Source organism: Myotis davidii, unplaced genomic scaffold (genome assembly GCF_000327345.1).
Source record: "Myotis davidii unplaced genomic scaffold, ASM32734v1 scaffold62, whole genome shotgun sequence".
NCBI lineage: Eukaryota > Metazoa > Chordata > Mammalia > Chiroptera > Vespertilionidae > Myotis > Myotis davidii.
This window is the reverse complement of record NW_006295180.1, coordinates 3717106-3723627: the sequence shown is the minus strand read 5'-3', so window position 1 is coordinate 3723627 and position 6522 is coordinate 3717106.

Genomic DNA, 6522 nt, shown 5'->3' with positions numbered 1-6522 from the left:
CCTTTCAAAGAGTATTATAAATATGTTTGAGGCATAAAAAGAAAACAGATATGTTAGGTGAAGAGGTGATGGACTTCAACAGAGAAATCCAAATCATAAAAATTAAATACATGGAAAATCTGGAACTAAAAAAAAAAATCAGAAATGAAAATTTCACTAAATGGGATGAACTGCAGATTGGAAAATACAGAAGGAAGTAACAGTAAATTTAATTCAGAAAAATCTATATTTAAACACACAGAAAAAATATCTTTTAAAAATTAAGTGGCCTGGGAGACACATCAAGTAGTAGACATATGTGTAACTAGAGCCATAGAAAGTGCAGAGTTTCATTTCAATGGCTTACATCACACCCAGAGTACTAGTCAGACTTCTTTCCAGAGGTCCAGACCTCCTGGTTTTTCCCATTTCTTCAATCACATCTTGTTTCTTTGTCTTCCTCACACTGAAGTTTCCAGCTTATACTAAACTACTTTCAACTCCTTGAACTAAGTCAGTTATCCTCCTTCAGACTGCCTGGGCTTGCTCTCTGCCTGCAACTCCTTTCCCCAACTCTATGTGGCTGCCTGCCTTTCTTCCTCATTCTCTTGGCTCTGGTGGTCACTTGCTCAGAGAGATCCCATCCTAAACCATCCATTCTGAATCGTGTTTTTGTGGCAACTAATTTTTTTTCTATTCACACTTACCACAGAGTAGCATATATACTACATATATGACTTTTTAATCTGTTGGTTGGCTTGCTCGGTGCCTTCCTATACCCCTCCTCAGGACTATAAACTCCATGAGGCACCATTTCTATTTTATTTTCTGGTCAAAACCTATGCTAGGGGCTGACACATTCCAACTTGGTTAGAATACATACATTTCTTGAACAAATTATTTATGAAAAACCAAAGTTTTACAACAAGTTAGAATAAATGTCTTACTAATTGGTACATTGGTATAGAAATGTGGTTTCCTATGGCAGTGGAGTAAGAGGCCTGCTGATGTATGCAGGTTGTGAAGTAACCACATTTGTATAGGAGGGCACTTTAATTCATCTCCATCAATTTGTTGAAACACCTTTTATTGTCATCCAATCAAAAAAGGAAACAATAAAATATGTACATAAATTGACACTCAATATTTGATTATTTTTGCCAAAGTCCAACACACAGTATAGTTACAGAGCTAAATTTGAATGGTTAGTACCAATGTAAAATGGTATAATGCTTTTTATAGTTTAAATTGCTTTCATAAGCATTATCTCATTTGATTCTCATTATAAACACACAGCAGAAGTCATTTTGGTCCATGCTTTTGGAAAATCATAGAATTTTACTAGTAGATCTGAAAAATCTACAATGTCATTTATTCCTGTTGCTGCTTCTAAATAGAAGAAAGCTGAGGCCAAGAATCGTGACAGAGGTGAGCTCAGGTCTCAGAGCTCATGAGGCTCTGGATTCTGGTCCTTTCTTGAGCAACTGGAAAATGACTGAACATGCTTCTGCAACACTTTAACACCATACTAATGACTTTTAAAATGCACTATTTTATTTAAATAAATTGCATTTTTTTTCTGAAGACATGGACCATGAAGCAATAAAAAGATCATTTATGCCCCACTACTGAAATAGAACAACTGTTTCATTTTTGTATATTACTTTCTAGTATCTTTCTTTGATTTGCATGTTTCATAGAATTATATACATATATAATTTCATTCTTAACATGTCCTTCTTATATTTTTATTCTTGAAAGACTTACATAATCATCATTTTAATACATATGTAAGATGCTGCCTAATGAACATAGTGTAATTTATCTCATTTCCCATTTTGGACATTGAGATTGTTTTCACTTTTTGCTTTCATGAATAATTCTGAGTATTATGATTGGTATTCCCTGTAGGATGGTTAGAGGATCAAATGGAGTGAATATTTTTAACATCATTGACTCACATTGTCAAAGGGTTTACCTCAAAGGATGTGTCAATATCACTAATAGTGTGTGAGAAACAGTTTACAAGGTTTTATTCTCACTGGGTGTTATCATTTAAAAGTAAATCACTACTTTAATGGGCAAAATAGCTCCCAAATGTTCTTTTATTTTGCATTTATTTGCTTATTAATGAGATCAAACATTTTCCAATTTGTTTGTTTACCTGATATCTTTTACAGCTAGATTAAGCTACTATTTTTTTTATGACAAGCTAAAGCACTAAAGATGAAAAGCAATGGAGAGTGGAGATAAAAAAAAAAAAAAACCAGAGTCAAAAATGATTACTGACCCCCTACAAGGCTGTTGATCATTTCAAATAATATTGTCAGATACATTAATATGCAAATTATGAGAAAGAAGAAGCAAAAATCACAAGACTTGAGCTCATAATATAGTAAAAATTACCTCTAATTGGCTCAGTTTAAGTTACTTTTATCCTTTGTCAAAGTTTTTACAAACCAAATGCATTAAGTAAAGGAATTACTTAATATTAAAAGAAAATAATGAATACATGAATAAGTTCTGCATGATGGGTTCACAGCTGTGCTGGGCAATATGGTAGTCAGTAGGTCAGGGGCCCATTGAATACTTGAAAGGGATCTAGTCTGAATGAGATGCTCTGAAAGTACAAAATACCTGCTTATGAGGACTTAGTGCAAAAATAATGTAAACATTTCATTAATAATTTTTATTGATTACATTTTCAAATGCTAATATTTCAGATATATTAGGTTAAATAAAACATACTATTAAAATTAATTTTACCTGTTTTATTTTACTTTTAAAATGTGACCTCTAGAATATTTATAATTGCATATATGGCAAGTTGACCAGTCCAGGTCTAGAGAATCATTATAATTTCAGATTTTAGAAAAGCTTTTACAAAATTTCAATGCTTTGGCCAGAGACCTAACTGGGTATAGGACTCAAGAGAGAAAGAGAGACTGAATGCACCATGCAATTAAATTAAGTAAAAAGTATGGCATTCAGCAACCAATATGGCCAGCAAGGAGGGCTCTGGTGAGCTTAGATATTTGTTCATAAGTTCAGATTTTAAAGGACTTACTACAAAAGACAAACATAGAAGAACATAACCAGCTACTCTCAGGACTCTTACACAGAATGAGCTAGAACAAGCCAAAGGGGCTTTGAAAACTATGTCCAGAAAATCAAGAAGAACAAAAAGGACAGATACTGCCTAGAAATGCTGGGAAAATATTATTATGCTAGTGGGCTGGTGCACGGATTCATGCACACTGAAAGAAAATTAATTAGAAGAAATATTTTAATATCGCTATTCGCCCTCTCTTTATAATAGAAGTGTCAACGAAATTCACAATCGACAATGATATATCAAAACACACGTTTCGGGTAATTGTCAGCAACATAGCAGTAAATATCAACATGAAACACATTAATATTATAGATCATGCAGGGAGAACAAAGTATTAAACTGCAGCAGTGTTTGACTATATTCTGCTCAGTGAGAAAATCTGAAGTCATTTTCAAGGTCCACCATTTCTTACTTCTTTTCCATCGGGTGAAGTTTCTAAACTTCCTAAATCTCCATTTTCCAGCTAACAAAAAGAAAATAGAATTCTACCAAGTCTCCTATCTACCTACTCCAGGACTTCTGTAAGGATCAAATGAGATGAGGCATGTGAAAAATGCTTCACAAACATTTGGTTAAAGTGTAAAATGTTTGCACCTGGCTATAAAGCAAGTCAGGTTCCTGGGCTGAAGAAACTCCAGGGATGCTAGTCGGTAGGAAGAGGAAGCTGGGTGTTGCTATGTGACGCCATTACCCAGTGCCTACAGCCGCTGTTTCTGGTCTGGTCTGAACTGGGCTGTGGGCTACATTTTGCACCATGGGATCTTGGCAGCGCTGGCTGCAATTTGATGGGCTGTCACTCTGGGGTGGTGGCAGGGCCTGTGTCCCACTTGGAGGAAGCCAAGTGTTGGTTTGTTACCGCCAGGTCTGTGGTGCCGGCCATTGCACATCACAGCAGCTCCTGTGTCGAGTGTCTCCCCCTGGTGGTCAGTGCTCATCATGGCGGACAGTCAGAGGGACACTTAGCATATTAGCCTTTTATATATTTAGATGAGAGAGTGAAGATAGAATTATGCAACCCCTATTTTGCTTCTCTCTTCTAAAAAAGAATGATCTTCAACCTGGAAACCAGAGACAAAAATCTCAAGAGAAAAATGAACTCAAGATAAAAAAGGAGACACTTGAGAACACCCAGGTGTTAAAAATAAGTGTTTGTCTCTAACTGCAGAAAAATTTTATTTCTGGGTAATGAAATCATCAGTAGTCTTTGGCAATTGACTTGTTCCAAATTTGAATTCATCCAATTACTAGATTATCAGTTCTATGAGAGCATGGACTTAATCTCTTTTAGTCACTGCAACATTGACTGGTATATAGTAAGTACTCAGTAAATACATGCAAAATAAATGGACAGAGAGCATATAATTGACAGATAATTAAAAGGGAAAACATATCCAGATCCTCAAAATGAGGGTAATGAGAATGCTGGATTGTCTAGATTATACAAACAAGAGGTCAATAGTGGAAAAAATATTTAGAGTGGCTTACTAAAAAAAACTCATGATGTGCCAGGATTTCTCTAGAATTGTACATCTAGTTTAATCTACAAAGCCAGTAATTGGTGTTATACACATTTGGGAGATAAGAAACCTGAGACCCAAAGAAGTTAAATAATTTGCCTATGGTTCATCTGACTGGTAAGCAGAAAATTTGTCACACAAAACACACCTACTAACTCCAAAGTCATTATTTTCACTCTACTAGTTGTCCTTGGGAAGGGAAATGATTACTTTGAACTGGCATATTCACAATAAGAATGATAATGCTAAATGTTCCTAATTTCATTTTTTTTAAAAAAATATATATTTTTATTGATTTCAGAGAAGAAAGAGAGGGAAACAGAGAGAGAAATTTTAATGATGAGAGAGAATCATTGATTGGCTGCCTTGTGCATGTCCCCTACTGGAGATCGAGTTGGGCATGTGCCCTTCATCGGAATCAAACCTGGGACCTTTCAGTCTGCAGGCTGACTCTCTATCCACTGAACCAGACCAGCTAGGGCTCTCCTAATTTCCTCTTTAATCAGGGTGCTAAATTGGTTGATGCCATAGATAATGTTTATACACCTTTTTTTAAAAAAGCAGGGAAATATCCCAAATCTGAATATATAAAGAAGTTCCTAATAGAATTTTCTAGTTATTCAGCATGAAACAGTGATTCAGAGGCCTATTCAAATAGCCACCCATTCACCTTTGCAGAACATCATAATCTATTGCCATAAAGAAAGTGTAATCAGATTTCAGCAGATCATGTGATAAAATTGCTTTTACAAGTCTTGGAACTAAGGCTGGATTGTGACAATCTGGCCAATTAGTAGTATGTGGTACCACTGGCCCCAAGTAGTGTGAATTAATGAACTGATAGGAAACTAAAAGAAAGTCACATGGCATAAAGTTCATTTTTATGAGGCTTATCACATTCTCATTTTCAGCTGATCACACAATTTTATATAAATTCCTATACTTGGACAATTAGCCTATACATTCCCATTTACACGTATCCTTTTTTTTTCTTCTTTCTTTCTTTCTTTTTTTATTTCTACTACCTCTAGATTCTAGAACAATAAGTGCCCTGAATGGAGTATCTATGAAAGGTGTATTGTGTTTCAATGTTTAATCCTTGCATCTTCATGTGCACTTCTCAGAAAGTTTGTGCACTTCTCAAGAAAGAATCAAGAGAATCTGAGTCTCCTCATTCCTATCATTACTCCAGAAAGGATTTTTGGATGTGGGCAAGCATTCTCCTCGGTAAGCGTTCAAGTTCTCGTCTCCAGCTGCAAAGTCCTATTCTCTCTATGAGACCACTTTAGAGTATCTCCACTGTCCTGTTATTCTTCCTGATAATGGGAACTGACATTACAGCAACTTTGAGGTTAGTTGCTGTCACATTGACACAACTCCCAGCTGCAAATCATTCCTTTCTCTTCCCGCACCGCCATCATCACTAGCCACCTCAATCACCCTTTCCATTTCCGACACATGCCCTAGTGGAGATCCAGGAGAAACCTTCATTCCATGAATGGCAGAATCCTTTTCCTAGGCCCCTGGTGAATGTAGCCTCACTCTTTTAGTTAATCACAAGCTGTCTGAGTGTCACAGTCCATTTATTTCATTTAATTAGATTTATTTAGCTAGGGACTGACAAGAAAATTGGTCATTTCATTTAAATAAGATCCTTTGAACAGCTATTCTATGCCAGGAACTGAGCGAAGAATGAGGAATAAAAAATGCATGAAGACAAATTCCTTGCCCTCAAAAATTGGTAAGTTTAGAAAGATGTAATTAAAGTAGATTGAATATATGGGAGATGTTACTAGAAGTACAGATGTGATGATGTAAGCTCAAAGAAAGAGTATCTAAACCAGACTGCTGAAGGCAGTGTGCAAGTGAGAATTAAGAATGAGCACAAGACAGCTGTGTAAATAAAAAGGA